Source organism: Coloeus monedula (assembly GCF_965178545.1).
Source record: "Coloeus monedula genome assembly, chromosome: 6".
Lineage (NCBI taxonomy): Eukaryota > Metazoa > Chordata > Aves > Passeriformes > Corvidae > Coloeus > Coloeus monedula.
Window position 1 is genome coordinate 9,471,395 of NC_138786.1, and position 23,920 is coordinate 9,495,314.

General features: G+C 43.6%; 1 protein-coding gene across 4 annotated transcripts in view; it reads right to left on the reverse strand.

The window, feature by feature from the left end:
• BMAL1 (basic helix-loop-helix ARNT like 1) overlaps nucleotides 1–22,541 on the reverse strand; it is a 47,626-nt gene extending 25,085 nt beyond the window's left edge. For 2 of the 4 annotated variants that reach the window (XM_082283311.1, XM_082283308.1), the window contains exon 1: nucleotides 22,514–22,536. The gene's annotated coding sequence lies outside the window, so the exon portion shown is untranslated. The other 2 variants (XM_082283309.1, XM_082283310.1) reach the window with 2 other exon arrangements.
• Between the last annotated feature and the right edge of the window lie 1,379 nt (nucleotides 22,542–23,920).

A 23,920-nucleotide genomic window follows, 5' to 3' on the forward strand; every position in this document is an offset into this window, starting at 1 on the left:
TCTCACTGAAAAGGAACACAAAAGTTACCCATGTATATAATAAGCAAAGTTCAAATCTTCCATTTATGATGCCAAACCTGTTGCCAAAGTACTCTAAGGACCTACTTGAAAAAAATGCCATGGAGTCTACTTCCTGATAGGATTCTCCTGCAGAGGAGAATCAAATGATATTTTGTCACTGTATCCATGACAGTTTGTCTTTACAGCCTGTTTGGGACTACTTCCTTCAGGATTCCCCCTCCTTGCATTCCATCTTTCTCTGATCTCCTGAAACAAGGCTAATGAGACAGTAAAAAGAAATCTTACTGTTTATCCCTTTAAAAAAAGTGAGATGACACGTGACCAGCTTAACCATGCAGCAAAGCTGATCACGAGTACACAAACACCTCTGAGCAAATCAAGGTCAGCTAAAGTAGGTCAGCTCCATGAGCTGAGCACCCACCCGGGAGTCAGGACCTCTTTGCACAAGCCCCATCAGTTCTGGTTACCCCCAGGCAAGAGGCAGCTATGTCCAACACACACATGGATTTATTCTGAAAGAAATGCAATTCATAACTTTATGAATCACGAGTGTCTCGTATCTCAAAAGCACAGTTTCGCAATGACAGAGGAAAACTGTGGTGTGGTTTCCTGAAGAAGCCATTGAAAAGATACTCATGGGTAATGACTGAACCAAAAACAGCTCCAAAAAGGAAATAATCTACTTCCCTTCGCAGCAGTATTCCATTGCTGGAGTTAAGTGTCACAGTACAAAGTGGTACAAAACAGAAAAAGAGGTTCTTTATCTTCCCTAGCAGCAGTGTGCTGCTGCTGGAGGCTCCCGACGCACACACACTTGGTCATGGGGAGATTTCAGCTCAGCAGCACGAGGACTCCAAGTGTCCCTGGGATGATTTCAACATGCAGACCAGCATCCATGGGCACAATGCTGCAAGTAACAAGCAGTTCCTACATCAGAACCTTTATTATGGAATACTCCATAGGAATCACAGGAAGATCTTTGAACTATAGCAGGGTAGTTTCCTTTGCCCTCAGTACTTAGGGAGCAGCTGTCAGAATACTTCATACCTTCCCAATATATTGATACTGTTTGGTTTTAATGGCTCCCTAACACTATTTGCAAGTACTCTAATCTCCCAGAAGACAAAAAGCTGTGTGACTTTCTCTCACATGCAGATCCATCTCACCACACTCTCTGGTGCAAAGAAGGGATTTTTACCCTGGTTTGTTTGTTGAGGTCACTCTCTTACCGCTGAGTCCTCAGCATGTCCACCAGCCCCTGGCAGCCTGTGATCCCCATCTGAGTTTTGGAACTCCTCCTGACATCAGCAGTTCATGTTTTGACCCTGACCACACACCCAGAGCTGCTCCAGCCTCCTGCAGCTCCTCCAGCCCCTCACAACAGGGCACAGGGATGCCCTGCTCTGTGGAAGGCAAAGGCACAGCCCTCAGCTGCCCAAGAGACCCCCTCTTCCAACAGCTGCTCCACATCTTTCCTAAGGAAAAAGTAGCAGGCCGGAGGGAAGCAGCCCATGGATTTTAACCAGCCACAAAGCTACAAGATAAACAATTTTGACATGTAGGAAAAAAGTCTCCAATAAACAGAAGAAAAACTCCATGTGCAGTTTCTCAATAGATCAATCTGACCAGGTACACTCCCACACCAAAACCATCTATTCATCAGTAGAGCCTCTGAGAAAGCAGAACAGGTCAGATCATGGCATCACCTCACAGCTTTGCAGACTCTCATAGTGGAGATGGAGACACAGAACAATGCATTTTATGTTGTTCACAGAACACTGAGATCAAGAGAGGTGGTGGTTCCTATCTCTCCTTGTTTATGAGGGAAAGCACCTACAGTCTTTAATTCCAGCTACTTTATCAAAGGACTTCTCTGTTGCCTCAAAGAGTCAGTGGTAACTAAAATAACATTCTCTTGCATGGAGAAGCTCAAAACTAGACCCAGAACACAGAAGTGTCTCAGCAGTGCTCAATAAATGGGAAGGATCACTTCCCTCAGCCTGCTGGCAGGACAACTCCTAACGCAATCCAGGAGGCTCTTGGCCTTCTTTGCTGCAAGGGCACCACTGCTGGCTCATGAACCATCAATTATCTTTTCTGCCAAGCTGTTTCCCAGCTGCTCAGTCCCTAATCTGTACTCAGACATGGGGCTTTTCCTCTCCAGGTGTAGGACTTGGCATTTCCCTTCACTAACTTCCTAGGGTTCTTCATAAGGTTTTTGGTGACCCTTTTCTCTGGTCTGTAGAGATCCCCCTCTTGGTAGCACACTCATGTGCTATCTCAGACACTCCTTCCAGGTTTGGATTTGTCTGCAGCTCTAAGTAGAAAGATTCAGACAGCATGAAAGGAAAGGAAAACAGGCTAGCTCTGGAAAGAGAGCCCAACAGAATTAAACAACCTCCAAAAATCCTAGCTCGTGCTCTTCTCTCAGTGAAGCAGATAAATATGTGTTTCAAGGGTGTGTAGTCACACAGGAAGACCTTATGGATAGAAGTATGGATCACCTTCACAGTAGAAAAGGAAAAATGGATCAAAACCAAAGCCAACCCATGGCAGCTCCAGAAATCAAACCTGTTCAGACCAGCTGTGCTACAGATTAAGTATTTCCCTCCTTAGCAGGGGACTGGGATATACCTGTTGTGATAGAGCTCAAGGTCTAGCTTACAATTCTACAGAACAGCCACTGGAGACATCATCAGAACCAGCATCCTGATTATCCAGCTGACCCTCGGCCACAGGAGATTCCATTTCCCCTCACATCTCAAGAGTTTCTGCCTCCCTGCCTACCCACTGAATCCCAGCTGCAAGAGTGTTTCAACAAAGCTTGCTGGTTTGCAACCATTACTGAAAGCTTGATCTAGTATAAGCTTCTCGTCAGCCAAGATTAGACTCTTTGAGCTCTTATTCTTTGAAGTGAGCTTATGGCCCGTTTGCATATTTCATTCTGGGCAGCCATCAAAAGGAAACATCACAAGGGAACAAATCAAGCCCTTGTGAAAAGGTGGTGATGCACACTCTTGGAAATCAGTACTAACATGCTGCTGCTACCAAAGGAATTTGGCCTGCTTCGATAATCAATCTGCCAGCATGCACTCCTCAGGTTTCAAGAAACTGCTTCCACAGGGAAAACAGAAAGGGACCTGCCTTTCTTGGAAGGCCACATTTCAAGGGATTTATGAAACCTCTACACGTGAAACAAACTGTAGCCTCTACAGGCTACTGGAACCAACAAGTCCTCACATCACCAGATACTGGGTATAGCTCTCAGTGCTGCAGTAATTCCTAAACCCAGCCCCAGCACACAGAATGAGACTGAACCAGCACTTCAGCTGTCTCCACTTAGAGCAGGAACCATTGACTTCTGCCTCAGAGCTCTACAAACTCCGTGTTTTACTGAGTGCCTTACGACATTCTATAGACACATTGAGATCACCACAGATATTCTAGGAACACATGTTCATATTTCATCTCAAATGTCAACATGGATACATTAAGGAGGGTTTTACCAAAAAAGTGTAGCTGCCACACAACATCTGTAAGGATCTCCTACAAGGGGTAAGAAAAGTTACACTAAGAATTACACCCAGGTCTAACTGTAAATGAAACATCCACTCTCAATCAGCACACTCCTTCATGCCTTTGGATGTCTTTGGATCTCAACAGATCCTGCTGATCAAAGACAATCAGACTGATTTCACTGGAAATGGATACAGCCATTATTCCATAAACTGGAATAAAAATCAGTCATCCTGAGAAATCCAGCTGCTTGTAGAAAAAGAAGTGAGCTCAATGTCAGAAATGTTTTAATTATTTAAACCCAAGAAACCCAAGCCAACCTAATTTAAAACAATGCTTCAGAAATGTTGTTCAGCACAGCACCCCAGAATTTCTGTAATATAAGATACAGAACAAAATAGCATTAAAAATAAGGTCCATTCATGTTAAATGTTGGTAAAGTAAGTTCACAAAATTTATGCTAGGATGTGATATTTAATATTCATTTATTCCAGTCCTTCAGAAGATTTTGCATACATGGGAGAAGAAACAAGGTGTATTTTCAAGACTGGGGAGGATAAGAAGACTTAAAATTAATAGACAACTAAGTCCTTTGGGCCAGTTATTTCAATCTACTCATTTGAAATCAACATCAATTGTTCTTGTAGTAATGACAGAGTTAAAAGAAACAAACCCAGACACAACAGAAGAAATCCACTCCCTCAATTACTGCAATATAAACTTAGCTGAAGTCCTGAGTTTCCAAGCCAGGTCCAGCCTCCGATGTGTGAGGGACATACTGTTTCACAGCCACTGAGTGCAATCCTTGCTCACCAACCCTAAGCCAGCCAAAGGATTTGGAGGGGGTGGGGGGCAGAGCAGGGTGTGTGAAAGACAGGAAAATCCATCCTACCATGTGGGTAAATCAATTATCCAACATTAATGGACTTCAAGGAAAAACCTAATCGAAGTTGATTTCTTTAATAGCTTCCAGCATGCTTTGATCAGAAATACACACCCAAACCCACAAAACAACAAAAACCTTCTCAACTGAGGAGGCAGTGGTTCTGTGAAGTCTCCCAAGTAGTACACATTACTTCTGATCTGTCAACAACGTAAGATGCACTGTAGAGTCAACTTCAAAGACAAAATTTTTAGAAGATTAGAAATTAGTCTGTAAGAGGACTGTACACAACCTGGACTGACATTTCTGGAGCAGGAAAAGCACACAAGATAACAAGTAGGTAAGCTACTTAACGCACTCCCCATGTTATACAAACAGGGGGAATTTGCAATCAGTGCCTCTGTAACTCACAGCTGGGAATGCCTCCTTTTTGCACTTGCAGTCCAAAAGATGCCGCTTCTTGTTTCAAGATTTCATCCAGCTCCTAAATATGAGCACCAGTTTACAGCAGACAGATGTTTCAGATACAGGTCTTAAAGACTTCAATTAGCCAAACAGAACAAGTAAGTTTCATATTGTTAAATGCACATCTTCTAATCTAGAGATGATGAATAAAGCCCAACTGTACACGGTAAGTATTATTATGACTATGATATGATCTGGGCAACTTTAATTTTCTTACTGCAGCTCAATGAAGCTCCTGGAACACAACAAATATTCTTCTTGTAGTTCATAATCTCAAAAGTTGTCTTTCAGTGGCAGGAAGGCAAAATCCTCTCGGAAGTTCTAACAAATATGTCTTTTAAATGAAACAGCAGCCTAGCAAAACACTTCCTCATTTATGTCAAAAGTAGAAGCTATGTCAGCTCCCTCTCTAATACCCACCCTGTCTGATCAGTGACTTGGCACACCATGGAACCCCTTCCAGGGCTTCTTCCTCAAGCTCAGAACTACTGCTTGTACTTTAATACCTCTTGTAACAGGATCACCTGACTAACATTTCAAGTAAGTACAAACTTTAACTCAATTCACTCTTCTCACTGGCACAGCACTACCTTAGTACTCCATTAGTTACTCCAGCTTCCAGCCACCAAGCCTTCTGGGCTTTTGTCAGGTTCTGATTTTCTTCCCTCCTCTTACTGCAGCATTGTAGGCATCCAAACCAGACAATACATTCAAGCCATGGCATGAATAATACTACCCAAGTAATATTTTCTCACTTGACTTTTAAAGTTTATGCATTATAGAAAGTTAACCATTTTTCAGCTGAATAGATTGAACCACTACATACTTCTTTCAGCCTCTGAAGTGCATCTATTAAGGTGAAAATCCTAGTTTCCTATATTTTCTTTTGAGTTGAATCACCTGGTCCAAATACTTTTAGAGATATTGCACAGAGCTGATTCTGTTTTCCAGTCACATTACTACTACGACAAACCCAAACACATTTGGCATGTGCAAGACCTTTCATTCAGAGATCTATTGCCAAACTACAGCTGAATACTTTATATCTTCAGGGAACAAAGCATTGGAACAAGAGAGCAAAAATATCACAAGAAGGAGCAAAGACAGGTGGTTCTATTTATAGCTGATACTTTCATTTGCAGCTTTTGCATTTTCCCTCTGGTCCTGCTGGATTTCATCTCTGGCTGGAAGAAGCCACCCCTGCTCTCAGCACTCTGCCAGCCTGACAAAGCAAAGCCAACATGCTGTCACTTTCCCTTCCATCCCAAAGTAAGCCCTGGGAAAAGGAAGAAACTCTCACCCTGCCTGGAACCAAACTGGGGTACTCCTCACTTTGACTGCCTCTCTACCATTTCCTCTACCTCACATATCCTCAACAGGTTCATTTTCCCCCACTGGTTTCTTAAAATCTCTTCTTGACTTCACACAAAATCAGCTGTCAAACACAAATGTATCACGTCCATATGAACATCCATATTTCTTCCTTCAGACTATCTTAGAGGCTCAACTTGATTTTTGTTCTCCTGCAATACCAGTGGTTTTTGGATAGGAGGGCATCACAGCTTTTTGTTAAGCGTACAAGCAGGAATCTGCTAAAAAAATAAAATTCCAGAGAACATACAATGATGGTATAGCTACTGTATACATGAACCAAGTTTGTGTGGAAACAGAAATTTACAATTTAAAATTATTGACAAATTTCCAGTTGTAAGAAAACCTCTCCCCACACATGGACCTGATAAATAGCTGCAGCTACCTCCCTGTGCACCTGGAGTCCCTCGGTTGGTGGAGCAACAATAAACACTGACATAAATAAGCTCAGCAGGTTCCTTTCCTGAAGTAACACTATTTGCCCATTAAATCCAAATCAAACTAGTGAAACCCTAACACTGCAACAATTTAGCACTTGCTAAATTGTTTTATGGAAAACACGTAAAGAAACAAACATCAAAAAAAGATACACATGTCATTTGCAGCCTCAGCCAATGCTTCAAAGGTAACAACACCACCTATTCCTGAAATCCAGGTTTTTAAAGGAGGCATTTGCTGCTAAGGTTGGGAAAGGCAGCCTCTCCGAGCGACGACAGCTCACACTGGGGCATTATCCCACACTCTGCCCTTCGGAGAGAGCCACATAAAGCAGTTGGAAGCACAGCCATAGAGAACACTGAGAAGTAGGGCAAGCTCCCAAGGCCCCCCGGGCCAGCACTAATATTGACACAGCACATTAGGAGCAGAATTGCTGTAGCTGACAACTCCCTGTCCAGCCAAAGCAGTGCTAAGGACTGCGACGGAACAAGGCAGGAGGGCAGCACAGCGTCCTCCAGTTCTGAGGGACAGTGAAACCACAATGACAACCCAAAGAAGTCCTTTAGCAGGACATTAAAAGTCAAGTTAGATGGCTCATTGTACCATATACTGAACACTTAAGTGAATGCTCTTGGCTTCTACTACAGCACTAGCTACTTTTTATGCTTCCTTCTCTCTTCCTTGGATAAACTAGAATTTCTGTGCAATGTGACACATGTTCAAGGTGAGCCCCAAACACCCTACAACGTGCACATCATTAACGCCAGCATTTTGAACAGCTTTGGTTTTGAGGCTTTGTTTTTGAATTACAGCATTCAAAGCAAGGCTTGATGGAGCAAATTAAGTGACAGTTTAGGGAAAAACCATCAAGAGTATGGCTTGGAGAAAGCTGTATTTGTCTAGTTCAGGATAAGCATAGGATACCAATGAAAACCTTGCAGCAAAGTTTCACAGAAAGCTGATAGAACATCTTAGTGCCAAAGGGATGGCTTTACTTCCTTTTTATTCTCCTGTCACTCTTCCCCCAGATTTCCCTTCCAGTACTCCAGCATAGACTTTTATAAAGTCCCCAGAGCCTGTGGAGTGTGTTGAATTCATCAGACTGAATAATAACTTAAAGGGAAAGCACAGTCTTCCAGGGAGTTAGAAATCTCAGCTGTCTTGCTGAAAGGTCAGATGATAACCAGAAGCAGCTCAAAGCAAGGGAAGGAGAGGTGTCAGAAAAGGGGAAAGGAAGAAATGTCCCATTCAACTACAGTAAGTGGTTAAAATATCCCTGTTACAGCCTTTCCGCACTTTCAAGATATTTACAGCACTCCCACAGGATTTGTTTTCAACACGTAAATAACTCCTTGGTTTGAGCAAGACAAGGTGTGCTGAAACCTTTCTACTGATCCACATCTGCACTGTGACATTTTCCTTGCTCTTTTGTGAATGACAAATTATAAATATACAGACACCGTAGAGGAGTATTTCTATCCACTCTGCAGTCACTGCTGCAGTGGGAGCATGAGCTTTATTTTCTTGAGAAAGGCCTTCAGCAACAGGACAGCCCTTTAGAGAAATGGCTGATACAACAGAATCCTTTTTTGTGCCTCTGTACATTCACGCTGATGCTGAAAACCACCAAATTGCCAAACCTGTGACACTCAGCAGCCAGAGATACAGCTGGATAGAAGCCTCAGACCTGCATTTTCCAGACAGGCTTTTAAATCTATGATTTCTAATTTAAACCATCAGTCAAGTTTGAACGCATACTTTTACATTACGACTGAAACCGAAGACATTTGAAAATTGCTGCTGTATTTGGAACAAAGACTCATGTTCCCAAATCATGACAGCCTTTATAAAGGCAGAGGAACGATCAGGGAACACCAGCAGTTCACTTAATGGGATTCTTATGCTATGTAGACATCTCAACCATTACAAAAATTAAAAATAATGGAAATGCAGGTGGGGAAGAACAGTGTGTAATACAAACACATACAAAGAAAAAAAAAAAGAGATAAAAAATCCTGCCAAGACCAAACATGGGCAGCTGAGGAAGAAAGCCAGTTCAGAAAAAAACCCAACACAACAAACCACAGCCACCCACCCCAAAAAAGTACTCTTCATAAAACTGAAGGCTGCGTGCTTGAATGATTTCTTGTCCTTGACTCAAAGATCCATCCACGCAACACCCTCCTTTCCTCTCCTAATCAAGAACGGATGCAACACAGAGCAAAGGGACATCTGACTAACAGTTGCAACCAGAAGTTTTTCCAACCCATTGTTTTATTCCAAAAGACAACATTCCACGACCTACGCAGTCTGATCCCAGTGGACCTAGGAAGGATCACTAGACAGTTCACATTCCTCCTCAAAAAAGCTTAAGTAGGTTTAGATGATTTTATTTCTGCAAGTAGCAGACTTCTGCCAAATATTAATAATGCAGTCCCTTAGTTAACACTTACAAATGCTCATAATTATTTACAGCTCCTGAACAGAGGATGGCTTGGATATGATCCAACAAGTCCACAGCAATTAAATTTATTAGAAAATAGAGAACTTTCTACTTAGTAGAACAAGAGAGGCAGTGAGTTCTGCTTAAGGAACAATGAAATAAACTGGTCCTCTTCATCTTAGAAAACTGGCAGGACCAAGGTCTACAAAATCATCAAATGTCATGGGGACATCAAACAAAGCTTGGCTGAAAGGCCAAAAACAACACAGCTCTTCACATAAGGTGGAAGGCTGTGGAAGCTCTCTGCCAGATAACAGGAGGGCTAGAAGCTCATGTGGTTTGCACAGAGAGGTAGGACCAGTTCCTGGAAAGGAATTCTGCTGAGGGGTACCACCACATGTGCCCTGTGAAGTCCTTGAGCTGAAAATAACTGTGGGCCCTCATCCTACTCTTCATCAGGAGCAACTCACAGCCCTGCTGGAGGCAGGACTCTACAGGAACTGGGTCTTCATTATGGCACACAATGGTCTCTCTTGCCTTCTTTTGGTATCAGCAAAAGGACATTATCTCCATGTCTAAGTATTCAGAGAAACTTCTATTTACAAGTATGATATACATGGAATACTCATAGGGAAATGGTGAAATATACAACATCCTCAAAAAACCTTTCCGGGTCAACTTTGTTTTAAGTTAACTCACCCACAATTACCACCATCCCATCACTCAGCACCAGGTGGAACATTTGAACTGAATCAATACACATTACGAGTTTAGCAAAGCAGTTTGCAAAAGCTTAGCTTATCAGAAAAAAACCAGTCTAATACAGGAAGCCAGGTTTATATGCTCAGTGTCTGCTTTCGTAAGTGGAATTTCATACCCAGTTTGAACAGCTGAACTTCTCTGCAGCACCCTTGAACTGAGCAAGGAACCACATAAAAGTCAGCAGGCAGAAACCACCCTAAACAAACACTCAGAATGGCAGTCCCAAGCCTCACCTTGCCAAGCACTTCAGTCCATACACACTTCCCCACTCACCTCAAGTCTTTCCTACAGTATCAGATCTTTCCTATCATTGAGTAGAGCTCTCAATTCACTTTTTAAAAGAGGCCAAAAGGAGCGACTAAAGCAGGCAAACTGTTACTCATCATAGAATCATTAAGGTAGGAAAAGGCCTCCAAGATCATCAAGTCCAACCTTTGAGCTTTGATTACACAAGGGGGAAAACGCAACCAGACAAACATGCTTAGAACAGAAAAGAATCACATATTTCAGAGGATCATGCACTAAACAATAGATAGAAAGAGTTCTGGCTTTTTTCAGAGTCCTATTTTTCTGCAGTGTTCACGTCAGTCTCATGCACTATTGTGCCCTGACTTTAATAGAGAAATGCATTCCCTTTCTGTACGTGTGTTTTCTTCAGTCACTCATCTGAGGCTCAACTGCAATGCTTTTTAAGGATATCTGCTAAAGTCCCTTCAGCTGTCTTCAAAGGCTCTGTCTCCTCATCCTCATGCATTGAACTTATTTGTTGTCCCTAAAGGTACAAGCTTAAATTTATATTCTATAAATTCTGAAGTAACTGACTAAACACAAAATATTTACTCTGAGTAACTTAACTGATAAATGTAAAGGCACTTTCATTATATTCATGTTAAATCACTCCATCTTTGTTTTCCTAAATATGAGTATAGCTCCCCAGGTTTCTCTCCCACTTTTGTCTCCCTCAAGTATCAGAGCTCAAAATTTTCACCTAATCGCAGGTATTAAAACTTCATATTCTTATTTCAAAATAAAGAAGTCTTATATTTTTCTCCCTTTAATTATTAAGATTACACATCAAAAGTGACGTTTGCTTCACTTTTTAGTTTTGCTGACCAAAACTCGTGGATATTACATTTTATCTACGCTTTAGAGAATAACAACATGAGAACCCCCTGCAGTATTTTTAACCTTAAGTTGTTTTGCTGCAAGTCTCCGTAGCTCCCTCCTCTCTGCTCCAAGTCTCTCTGGCCATCCCTCTCCTCCTCAGCCTGGTAAAAGCTGTATGTCCTTTCACTTCCTTCTACTCAAACACAGAGTATCATACAGATAAGCAGGCAAGTTTTATCTTAACACTGATACCAGCTTCATTCATATCTGTTCCCTTGTACAATCATGTGTTCTGCTCTCCTCTGCTGCAACAGGAGGCAACCTCATCTACTATTTTATAGGACACACTGATATGCTGTAACTCAGGCCAAAGTTTACTTTACAAAGATATCCTGCAAGAACCAATGTGTTGCAAGAATCCATTACCTGCCTCCCACCTTTTCTGTTCCAAAGCTTAGTTCTTCTTGTTCCTAACTTCCAACTTTTCTAGCCTGAATTTCACTAAGTCACCTATCTGCTATTAAACCTCATTTCATTTTCTCCTACTAGATAACATTATCAGCTCATTAACTGAAGGACTAATCCAGTGAATTGCTTCTTCCTCCTTTAAGTAAGTTTAGTTGTGTTCCTTTCATCTGACACCGTAAATTTATGTTTGCAAACCAGTTCATTCCTTGAACTCTTTTCAGTTTTCTATTCACACTTTATCAAGTCCGACAAAGTATTAAAATTATGACATATTTAACATCCTCCATAGATCAACCTACCTTTGAGTTCAGCTTGATATCCTTGTTTACCAAGGCACAGATTCTTTTGTGCACCTCTCTAACGCTGCCCTGGGAACTGCCAGTCAATAAAGTCCTTCCACCCTTAGTCACTTCCTCTTGGAAGTGTGACATACAGAAACAGGACTCTTGGCTGCTAGTTAGAAAGGGCACATCTATTTCTCAAGCAAGCCAAGTGGAAATTGCCAGAACCAATGCTACTGACTAATCCTTGCTCAGCTCACACACAGTAACTATGAATCCGTTTGATAGTTTATTTAACACAGGGCTAGGTGGATTTTTACCATGCAGCACAGACTCCTCTTTGGGAGATGCAGGTGACAGAATTCACACTATTTCATTAGTTGAGAAGCTGAAAATCTAACCTTTTAACCCTCTGTAACTGCAAGAGTTTTTAACCTCCTGGCTTCAGCATTCAGCTGGGTACTTCCATACAGCACTGGTGCGTACCTAACCCCTCAGTGAACTGTTCAAAGATCCAAAATAGATTAAAACTAATCCTGTAAAGGAGTAATTTTTAAAAAAACTCCAAGTCTGAGTAGATGACAGTAAGGTGGTTCAGGAAGTCAAACAGGTACCAGCATTGTGAAATGGAGGGGAGAGATGATCAGCTCACCAGTGAGTGTCCATGTAACTTCCCTTGCCAACACACACCTGAATGTGGGAGCACACAGGTAAACTCCTAAAGGGAGATTACAACAAAGTAACCCTACAAAGCCTCCAGAGTAATAGAAGCATTCAAGAAACACACTGAAATGTATTTATTTTGTTTGTGAGCTGCTGCTTTGGATAAATTTGCTCCTTTTCTAGAAGGCTGTTTTATCAACACCCAAGTGAAATCCATCTGCAAACCACAGGAGCACAGCCAAGAAAGCACCTGGATGAATGTTACTCCTGGATGAATGTTACTCAGGTTAGGTTTAAGAAACATTGCTCTGTGTGGGGATGGCACATGAAACCATCAAATCTTACTGCACTGAGATGACTGATGCCTACAGCTGAGCAGTGGGAATGTGAAAACTATGAAAATAAAAGCAGAACACAACAACACAAGGAGCCACCAGGAACTGAGTGACCAGCCCTTTGAAGGGTGGAAAACAAGGACAAGCTCGCATGTGGAAATCATTGTGATGAGTACACTTCTGGAAGGATGTGTGGAAAATACAGAACTCCATGATTGAAGAGAACCTCACTCGCTGCTGCCAAACAAAGACTCAGCCAAATTCTGTCATAGGGAGGAGTTAAAGGGGATGTGCTGGGTTCTATTTGGAGGTGAAAAACTGTAATCCTTCACTACAGCATGCAATGAGGTTTGCTAGAAAGGGCAGTCAAAGTTAGCCGTACTTATCCCTAACGTTTCTCCTTTAAGCTAGTGCATCAAGATTCTTCCAGGTGTTTGAAGGGCAGGGGAGTTTCTTTTTCTGCTTCCTGAAAATCTTTGAAATCCACTTGCCAGCCACTCCTCCAGGCAAGCCTGAGAACTTGCACCAATATTATTCTGTGACCTGGTTGCCAACACAGCATCGCTCCAAAACATCGTCACTGCCACACAACACACACACACAAAAGAGCAAACAAAGCGCTCACAGAACTGAGACCAAAGGACAGAAAGCTACACACAGGCAATTCTAAGGGTGAATTCTTGAGTGTGGGTGTCTGTAAATAAAGTCAGAGGCCAGCTAAGACACCAGCTACCAGGTTTTCCAAATGCCACACAAAATCCAACAGAAAAAACAGGTTTCATTGACAAATAACAGAAACCAGTACTTTTCCAGGCTTGTCAAGGGACACCATCATTCCAGTATGTTTGGGGCTACAGGAAACTAGCAAACCACAGAAATATCCTAAAACTAGAGGATGAATCGGATGAGTGACCAAATATTTGTTTTAAAAAATAAGAAGCATGCATCTGAAACGTGTGCCAAAGAAAGTAGATTACTCAAGTGTTACAGCACACCATGAATGAATCCATGGAGGCTTAGGCACTTGCCTGAGCAAATCCTTCTAAAAGGAATGCTCATTTTGTCTAAAAAGCACCCAGAACTCCCCAACACTAATTTAAGCACTTAAAGGAACTTTAAAAATCATAAAATGTTGAAGAATGATCATCAATACACTACAGCACTACCTGGGTCTCTACTGAGATACCAATAGGCACTTTTTGCTCACTGTTTTGTTACATGGAAGAGGGTTTGTTTGGTTTTTTTGTTCTGCTTCTACCCAAGATGTGCAACTATTTGGTCCTTATTAGTGTTCACATGCTCTAGGAAAAAAATAAGCCAATTCACTTTAAGTAGAAGGCATTTTATCTGCTGAGTTAAACTTTGTCTTACATTCCATTTATATTCCCCATAAAGTTGAAAATTTTTAATAAATAATAAGGGTGCATTACAGTCTTACAAAGTTTTTCATGCCACTGAACACAAGAACAATTCTCCTGAATAGCTATTTGATAGGAACATCAAGAACAAACTATGGTGCCAATATTTCTCTAAATGGAAGTCTGGATAGATTTTAGAGAGCTTTGCTTCTAGAAAACAGAATATTTAAATGAACTGGCAGCAAGATGGGATCTATGCCAAGTTTGAGAATCATTCTTAAGCAGCAATTCAAGATTTTCATTTTTTTGTTGTTGTTTTTTTTTTTTTTAAACAGACACGTCCCCTCCTCAAAGGCAGCAGAGGTGTGAACAATTAGTGAACTTCAAACCACGTATTATCTTGGAAAAAAAAAAAAAAAAATCTTCTTCCACCCAGTCTCCTTCCAATATTCCATTTCCTCCAGACTTCCTGGCAAGTTTAACTGGAGACATTGCTGGGTCTCTGCCAATTTTACATAAATTATCAGTTTGACAACAAGTTGGACACATAAGCGTTCAGCTCTGGCAAAGTCAGGTGATGGTGGTGAATGAGCTCCTGAGAGATTTGAGTATCTGAAACACTTCTATATTTGTTCATCTGGAAACCCAGAGGCACATGGGCCAGTGAGGGGAAAGGGAAAAAGAGTCAGAGGTCTACCTGAGTTACTATTCCTTGTTATAAAAGAGAATTTTTTTTAAATGGCACAATAAATACTGAAAAGCTCCACTGTATAGCTTCAGAGATGAGAGTAAAAAGTTGCTTATTTTTCTGGCTTCTGCATCTCAGTGTCAAAGCCAGATTTTTTCAACAAATTTTTATGCAGATTTATGAAAGAAATGACCCAACACAGCTTAATCCAAAAATACTCTGTCACAAAGCCTCTTCTTCCACATGAAGGTTGCAGTGTAACACATTTAAAACAGCACTCTTCACACTTCTGCCTCTCCCACCTCTCCTTCAGCACTACTCAGTTTGTGAGCTGTGCTGTTTCCTAACCTACAAAAGCAGAAATGTTTATGAAGCCACAAGTTGTATGGGATCAGTAATCTTAAAACACTCTTCTGAAGCAAATACTTAGTGTTGAGACCCAGCAGATTCCCCAGGCCCAGATCTTTGCCTGAACACAAATGCCACCATGGAGCAGAGGAACTGGATACACGGATGGAAATTCTTAGCCAGGAAAGAGTTGGAGCATTGATGGAGGCTACATTGTCCATGGCAACCCAGTTCAAATGATCATCAAAACTGTTGTCCCAACTCAACCAGCTGCCCATGGATGATGCAAAGGATTCATGAGTCATTATAAACCAAACTGCTGGGCACTGAAACCAGGTAATTCTCTTTGGCCATAGGATTTTGTCCTGTCCAAGTAGCCGAGCAGAGCCCTGATGATCCTGCCCTGAACACTGGAATTTCCTACATGTTCCTTGAAAATCTGCAAAAAACCATCAGTCAGACCAGAATTCTTGGGAGGAGCACACAGAGAAAGGACACAGTCAGAAAACTTGCACAATGGCATCAGCTGTACCTAACTGTTAAAATTTGCTCTAAGATGGTGAGTTGATAATCTCCACCAGGAATGGGAATATACAGTTTCTCCAACAGCTGACTGCAGTCACCTTCTCCTCTGCTGGTTTTTTTTCCCCTCATCATCTGATTCTTGATAATAACAAAAGCATTAGAGTAAGCCAAATAAAGAGCCACTCCAGCTAAGAAAATAAAGCAGGCATTTTCTATGGAAGAGTCTCATAGTCAAGTCAGATAAACGAGGACAGGAATTACCTCATTCAACAAATAACGCCAAGTACAGTAATTGAGATCTCGTTATTGCCAGCTGGGATATCTTAAACAGACCGAACTAGATTTTAAAGTGCTCTAATAGGGAAATACCCATCCTTCTTCAGACTATTTCCTGGCCAGACAAGCTGACCAAGTTGCACATGTCTCAGATAGAGAAAAATGTATTTATATAAAGCTCCTAACATTTCTAACAGAAGTGAAACAGAAAATCCCAACACAAATCCAAACTAGCATAAATTCTTATATCTGTCTTTCTATTTAAAATAGGAATATCCAATCGCTGGCCTTGTATTTCTAAAATATGAATTACTTCTAGAATTTGGACCCAAACTGCATAGCAAGCATTTGACAACATTTTGAACAGATTGTTCTTTAATTACAGCACACTTATGGCAATTCTAATGTTTTTATATGACAAGTCCCTCTAAGAAGTCACTGAACCTGACTTGACAGGTTTCTAAAATAAACTACAACATTCAGAGGCTGGTTTGGTCATTGCAGCAAAAATATATTTTAAAGTAAGAAAAAAAAGAAGAAACTCTACAAATAGGAAGAAAACAACACTATTTGTAATAGAAACTTCCAAGCCATAGTAAACTGGGTATAGATTAAAACCACAGTAAAATGTTATTCTAGGGCAGCAAAATTTGCCTAATATTCTGGGGCTTTATCAGGTTGATAAGGAAAAAAACCAATTTCAGGTATCAGAGCCCTCTAAGACCACATAAGTAAATTTCTGGATTTATGAATTTGGGCCACATCCTGAGTATAACACAAAAATATTCTTAAGTATGTTGAGGGCACAGTATTGATACTGACTTTTTTCCATCAACCTATTGAATTAATTTCATCAATAACAAACCAATTTGCAAATGCAAATGCCAAGATTACATGAAATGTGTTGGCAACAAAGCACATTGGGAAAGGCAACACAGGAATACAAAGACATCCTGTTTCTTAGTCAACAATTCTAGAACCTCAAACTGGAAACGACAACATGGTCAAGACAAGGTTAAAAAAACAAACCTCCAAAACAAACATCTGATTTTTTTGCAATCTATTCTGGACCACAGATTCTATCCCTGAAAAATGAGCAGGCCATTCAAACCTATGGGCAAAACAAATATTATTTTACAAGGTTATATGAAAACTAATAAGCCAGTAGCCAAAGTGCAGCAGAAGGCCCAAAACTCAAGGAGATTGAAAATACAATTATCAGAGGTCCTTGAGTGAAAGATAAAAATATCAGTAGAACTCAAACCAAAGCCAACTTGCTGCCACTCTTAACAACTATAATGCATATACACAATATAAAAGATAAAAGTTTTAATATTTTAATAGATCATTTTGCTTCAAATTGGAGCAGAAGTCCTAAATTTCATAACACTCCAAGAAAAATCCACAGACAACAAAGAAATCCATTCATCACAAGTTAAGGAAAAGAAAACCCAACCAAACCACTTCAAGGAAACTATAAAACTAACTGCTTTAAAGACAGAAAAAACCATTCTTACAAAAAAAAAAAAAAAAAAAAAAGGAGAAAAGTTAAAATAAAAGTTTATTAGGTTTATTTTCTCCTGTTTTTTCTAGGAAGTAACTTTTCCTTCTCACTTCACGTGACAAATATTCTGCAGTACAGCATTATTTAGCAATAACTACCAGTCTTTCTGATTTTTTTCTTTTTGGTTAGGCAAATTATAAAAGGAAAAGGCACTTTAGGGAAGTTTTCATGATAAAACTAACTTGAGATCAAGAATAATAGTAATTTCTGAGTTCTCTGGTAGTCTTACTCCATTCACCCTTCAAAACCTACATCAATCCCAAATGAATTATAAAAACTTCAGAGTTTTCTGAGTAGCCCTGTATCAAGAATACATCTAATCTTTAAAAAAGACATGGATTCAATTAACTTATTTTTAGCTGATACAGAAAGGAATTAAGGCAAAAGACTGCAACTTAATGAGCACCTAAGAATTACTATAAAGTGCCTTCCTAAGAAGGTGATTTCAGAGACATGGTGCCAAAAGATGCTGCCTAGGAATCACCAAACGTCCTTCCCAGTGCTACAGCAACTACCCATGGGAAGATGGATTTCCATCCCAGCCACACAGGGAGGAGCTGTTAAGGATTTAGCAATGTGTTTGCTGCCCTTCCCAGGTGCCCCTAAACTGCCTTGTACCTCTGGAAAACAGAGCCCACCAACATCTGCAAGGAAAACCCTGCCAAAACAACCCCAAAAACTATAACCATCTGCCTCAGCTGCTTGGACTCATGAATGGGCCTCTTGAAAGTCAGCAGAGAATGTCAACACCTTGGGCCCCAAGAGACATGGCTTGTTAATTCTCCCCTCTAAACTCCTGCCAAGGAGATCTCCTGCTCTCTAAGTAGCCTACTGCCACCATTCCTACTCAAGACCAACCTACTAAACTCCAGCACAGCTTCAGTGTGGGGTCACAAGCTGTTCTGACATCAGCAGCTGACCCAGAAGTGCATCTGACACAGCAGACATTGAATAACAGCTTCTCAAATGGCAGCAGACTGAAAAGGTTACAAATTCTCAATGTGCTGCCTAAGAAATATCTTTTTGCAGCTGCAAAGGAGAAAGTGTGACCTGAACAGAGAGCAGAAAGATGAATCCTTGCAGGCATGGAAGGAGCTGGGTCCTCAAACAATCCTGTACCTTACACATGAAGAACCTATTATCAGCAAGTTCCTGAATTGAACTAAACTATAAACCAGGAACTTAAGCATCAGCTAAAATAAATTTGAAATAATACCAAACACAACAGAAACTATCAATCTTCTTTGGGGCAAAGACTGAAATGTCAGACTATTTTTTTAGTTAATGAATATTCTAGACTAACAAAGCCTGAAGATGCTGTTTTGATCTGTGTTCTTCTGTGGAACGGATTAAAAAAGAAATTACATTTCTCAACATCTGGTGAAAGATCAGGTTTCCAAGGAGATGAAGCCTGGGCCTTGGATAAGTAGCCTTACTGCATTTTTCCAACAAATTGAGGTAAAAAAGGCAGGTGCAATGTGCAGTTAATGGCAGTGAGTTACCTCAATATCCACCCTATTCAATGTGCAGCTCAATTAAATAGACATCACAGGTTATGTGACAATGTACAAAGTGATTAAACACAGGTAAAACCAAATGGATAATCACAACTGAGATTTCCTCCTCACACAAAAAAATCCTCAAAACTTAAACAGGCTTTCTGAATAACTCAATACACCAACTCTTAGAAAGAAAAGCCTTCTGATTTTTTAAGTGCAAAATTTTTCTCCTTCAATGTCTTGAGTTCCAACTGTGTAACACCTGAGCATCAGCTGGGATTTGATCTGACTAAACCTGGAACATATTTCCTACCGCAGTGCAAGACCAGCACATACACACAGATATACACACACCCCACAGGCAGAGCACACCTTTGCTTTGCTTCATCCATCATCAATTTACTACCTAAAATCCATCTACAGCCACTCTTAAAGAAACTGAAAGACCCAGACTGAAAGCTCTTTCACCAGGTTTGAAAATGCCATAAACCACCTTATTTGCATCCTCAAGCACCTCCAAAACATAGACTGTAATTTCTGTGGGTTGATCAAGCAGAACTTTCAATAACCAAATTTCAAAAGCTGGTAACTGAGTTCCAGTCAGCATCATCCAGTCAGCTACTGCATTTATCAAAATCAATTATTGCAAGCTGAAGCTCTCAAAATATGATGACAGCCAAAAATTAAAGTTTCAAAACATGTTTAATGTATCAGAGTAAACAGAGAAAGCTTAAATATTGCATTCTGTAAACTTTGTGAGAACCAAAAAGCTACACAAGATTAACAATATGTATTTATTTTGGGCTTCTCTTTGCAGTCATTTGTGTATGATACACCTTTATACAGCTTTTGTTGAAGACCACTAACTTCAGAGAACTTCCTAACAATTGGGGATACAGGCAGCTGCTTTTTACTACTTTTCTGCCCTTTATTAGAAAGGGAACTATGGACAAAAGTGATGATAAAGGTTAAAAATGAGAAGCATGCAGGTTACAGAACTGAAACAAAGTCACTATAGGATGCAGCAAGTTTACTTTGTTTTACTTAACAATAATGGATTCCTTCAGGATTCCTGTAGCTCCTGTCAAAGTGTAACAACACAGGCAATGGGCCTCATGCTGAAAACAGCTTAAAATACTGTATTTGAGCATGATTCTGTACTCCTGTAAACAAATTAACCTGCAGGCCTCCTGGTATTTCCAGCGTGCTTGATATCAATTCCCTTGGAAAAACCTGCCTTCCTCACCTGCAGCTCACAGACCGCAGCTCTCACAGGTCTCAGCTTTGCCATCAGTCTTGCACTGCATCAAAGAACTGTGTGCAACTTTTAGCTCCACCAAATAAATCCAATGAATGCTCTCTGTTCGTACTCCTGGTTTCTCAAAAGAATCCTTGAGAGCAGGTATTTAAAGGAAAAAAAACCAAATCTCCTATGAAGTCCCCCTACAAACATCACCTTCCTAATACATCCCTAGCAAGGGTCCCCAAACACAGCAGGTCTCTTGGGAGCACGTGGTGACAGTGACATGGCAGCAGGCCCCAGTTCCAGCTCTGGCTCTGTGGAATCCCAGCTCCAGCCACCCAAGCTTCCTGACACCCAAACCACACAGCTTTCCTCACGTTCTCTGTGGTGCTTCTCTCTTGTCTACTCTCCCAAGGAACTTCTTTTACAGAGCTTGAGCCTACACAGGCCCACGCACCACAGCTGGCATCCAAGCAGACAATGCAAATGCACAGCACAGAAGAGAATATGGGATAAAACAGCATAAAACCCCAGTGAAATGCTGTGGCTGTAGAGTATTTTACACACTCAATTTCTACAAGCAGGCATAAAAACCCAAGAATGGTCATGAGAAGCACAAACCCACAGAAGGCAGGAGGAGTAAAGCCTTTCCCTTAATAAGCAGCTGTGGTTTAGAGTAACCAGAGAGAGGTCTGTAGTTCCTGATGTTTCAAAGAGCTATTTACATTTGCATATTCCTGGAGGATACAAAACATACCTTCTGAAGAGGGCAGAGTTTAACCTCAGCCTTCTGCAAGACCATTTACAGAGACAGTTAGCCAGAATTAATACTTAATTGGAACAAACATCCTTTATTTTCTCCCTTGCAGACTTAGCTGCAGCCTGTGTATTATCAGTCACTCACATTTAAAAAGTCCTTTTGATAAAAGAAAAGATAAACAGGCAGGACAGGTACTTTTAATACAAACACGTTAAAAAAAGAAATATAGTATTTTGAATGTTGAAGTTCCAGAATTTAAAAAAAAAAATTCTACTTAAGAGATTGAATTTTGAAAAGAGATTAGATTCAAAATTATTCAAGCAGACGATCACGCTCTGCAGCTGACCCTTTCTACCTCACATACTAAGGAAATACTTTAAAATTCCAGTAGGCATATTTGCTTCCAAGGCAAGAAAACACACCCACTTGTTCTTCACCGTTATTTTTCAAGTACGAAAATCTTCCCAAAACTGTTATAATCGAGGCACTGGAGTAACAGAAACCTCAGCAATTAAAAATGCAAAGTGATTCCCTTGCCTCCCCAAGCGCAAAATCCTGATCCTGGGAAGCCACCTTCGTGCTCCCGGTGTGTTACGTTCACTGCTGAAGGAAAAGCTTCCTCTCCTCGCGACAGGAAAGGCGCACACAGGTGTCCGACAGGGCACCGGGAAAGCTGCTCGGGACTAGGGGGATCCCCACGGAAAAACCCCCGGCGGGTGCCCGGGATGCTCCGGGCGGACGCGAGGAGCCCCCGGCCGTGGGGCTGGCACCTGCCCGCAGGTGGGACCGGCCGCCGTGCGACACGAACAGGGAATTCCCAAGTACCGCCATCCTTCTGGGCTTTCACACGGGGCCTCCCCGATCCTGGAGTGACCGGCGGAGATCCCGGGGACCCGCTCGGACAGGGCCGCTCCCGTGGCGGGGAAGGGGCACCGGCCCCTCTGTGAGACCCACCCGAGCCTCCCCGTCCCTGGGGGCGACTCACACCGGGGAGGGGGCACAGCCCGGCACGCCCCCCCGGAGCCCCGGGACCGCCCGTGCCCTCCGCGGGACCCCGGCCCGGCTCTGCCCGCGGGGTCCGGCTCCGGGCCCGGGCCCGTCTGTCAGTCCCGTGCCCCACGGAGCTGCCCCACCGCCGGGCCAGCCCGCCCCGGGGCCGCTCCGTAACGGGGCCCCCGCCGCGGTCCCGGCTCCCGGAGACACAGCCCGGCACTGCCGCCGGGGGGGTCCCACCGCCGCCATCCCCCGGTCCGGGCTCCCCCCGCCGCCCCCCGGCCTCTCCCGGGGCTCCCGCGGCCCCCGGGGGCGGCGGCTCCGCCGGGGCCGCGCTCCCCCCCGCACCCCCCCCGCCCCTCGGCGCCCCCCGCCCGCCGCCCCTCGCGCTCACCGCGGCTCCGCGCGCCCCTCGCCGCGCCGCGCCCGGCCGAAGGGAGGGCGGGCGGGGGTCGCGGCCCCCCGGCAGCGCCGCACGCCCGGCGCAGGCAGCCCCCGTCCCTGACCTACTTTCCGCCTGGCTTGCCACCCGACGGCGCACCACTAACCTACTTTCCAGCCAATGGCACCCTCCCCCGGCCCCGCACCGGACGCGCCCGCCCGCCAACGGGAGAGCGGCTCCGCGGCGGCCTCGCCCAATGGGCGGCCGGCGAGCGGGCAACGCCCGCCCTCCCGAGCGCCGGCAAATCCCCGGGCGGCCCCGCGGCGTCGGCCAATCGGAAGCGCGGCTGCGGGCCTCGGTCCCGCCCCCCGCTCAGGGGCGGGGCTGAGCGACGGCGGGGAGGTGCCGCGGGGACCCGGATGTGGTGATGGCGGCCGGGTCGGCGAGGATTCGTGGCGAGTGTGCCCGGGGTGGCGGGGAGGGCTTTGCCTCGCCCACGCTTCTTCCGCAGCGGTGCCGCCCGCGCCTCCCGCCCGCTCCCCGCCCCGCCTCTGGGGCTCGCCCGTGCCGTTGCGTCACTGCCCTGTGACGTCAGCCGCGGCCGTGACGTCACGCGCCGAGGTGTGAAGGTCATGGCGGCGCTGCCCCAGCGTGGCCGCTGTGCCTGGGCCTCGTCTCCTTCCTTCCCTCGGCGGCGAGGCCTCGGCCTGGCCCTGGATGCCCCCCCTGTGCCTCACGGAACCGGTGTCGTGGTGTGACGACCCATCCGCCCTTAGGGTCACCTTCTCTGGGCCTCAGCGCACGGGCGCTTTGCCCTCGACCCGCCCTGCCAGAGGGTCTCCATCGTGTCCTTCAGCCCACCGCCGCCTCGGCTGCATCCATCCGCAGGTTCCCGGTGCTCTGGAGCCCCGTGGCAGCCCCACGTCACCCCGCCAGGTGTGTGCGTGGGTCACAGTAGCCTGTCACGGAGTCTGTGTGGTGTCACACTCCTCATCTCTGAGCCCTCAGCCTCCAGCTTGTCTCGGAGGCACGTGTGTGATGCTGGCTTAGCCTCTCTATCGCTGATGCTCCATCGCCTCCCAGCGCGGTCACACGATGCCGGAGCTGCTCACGGCATCAGTTGTGTTCAGCATGTGCAAAAGGCCAGCGATGGAATGTGGTAAAGCCATCTACTGCACCATCTTCTAGTCTAAATTTAGACAATCCACGCAGCAGTGTAAAGGGGATGTGTTGCAAGAACATAATCACAGCATAGCTGCTTTCAAATGCAAACATTTGCTAAACGTGATTGCGTGATAGCTGCATCAGATTATCATTGTCACATCCTAATTGTCTTAACACTTCCTGCCCCGTGATGCCGCATGCCAGAGGTTTGGTTTACGTTTCGTAGTGTAACATCGCCAGGGAAGTGTGGATTGCAGCTGGATTGCGTCACGGCGTGGTTGTGGTTATCCCAATTCACTATTGCAGGACGTGGGCTCAGCCCGGGACAGCATTAACAGCTCGTTTCCACCTAATTGAATGGGGACTA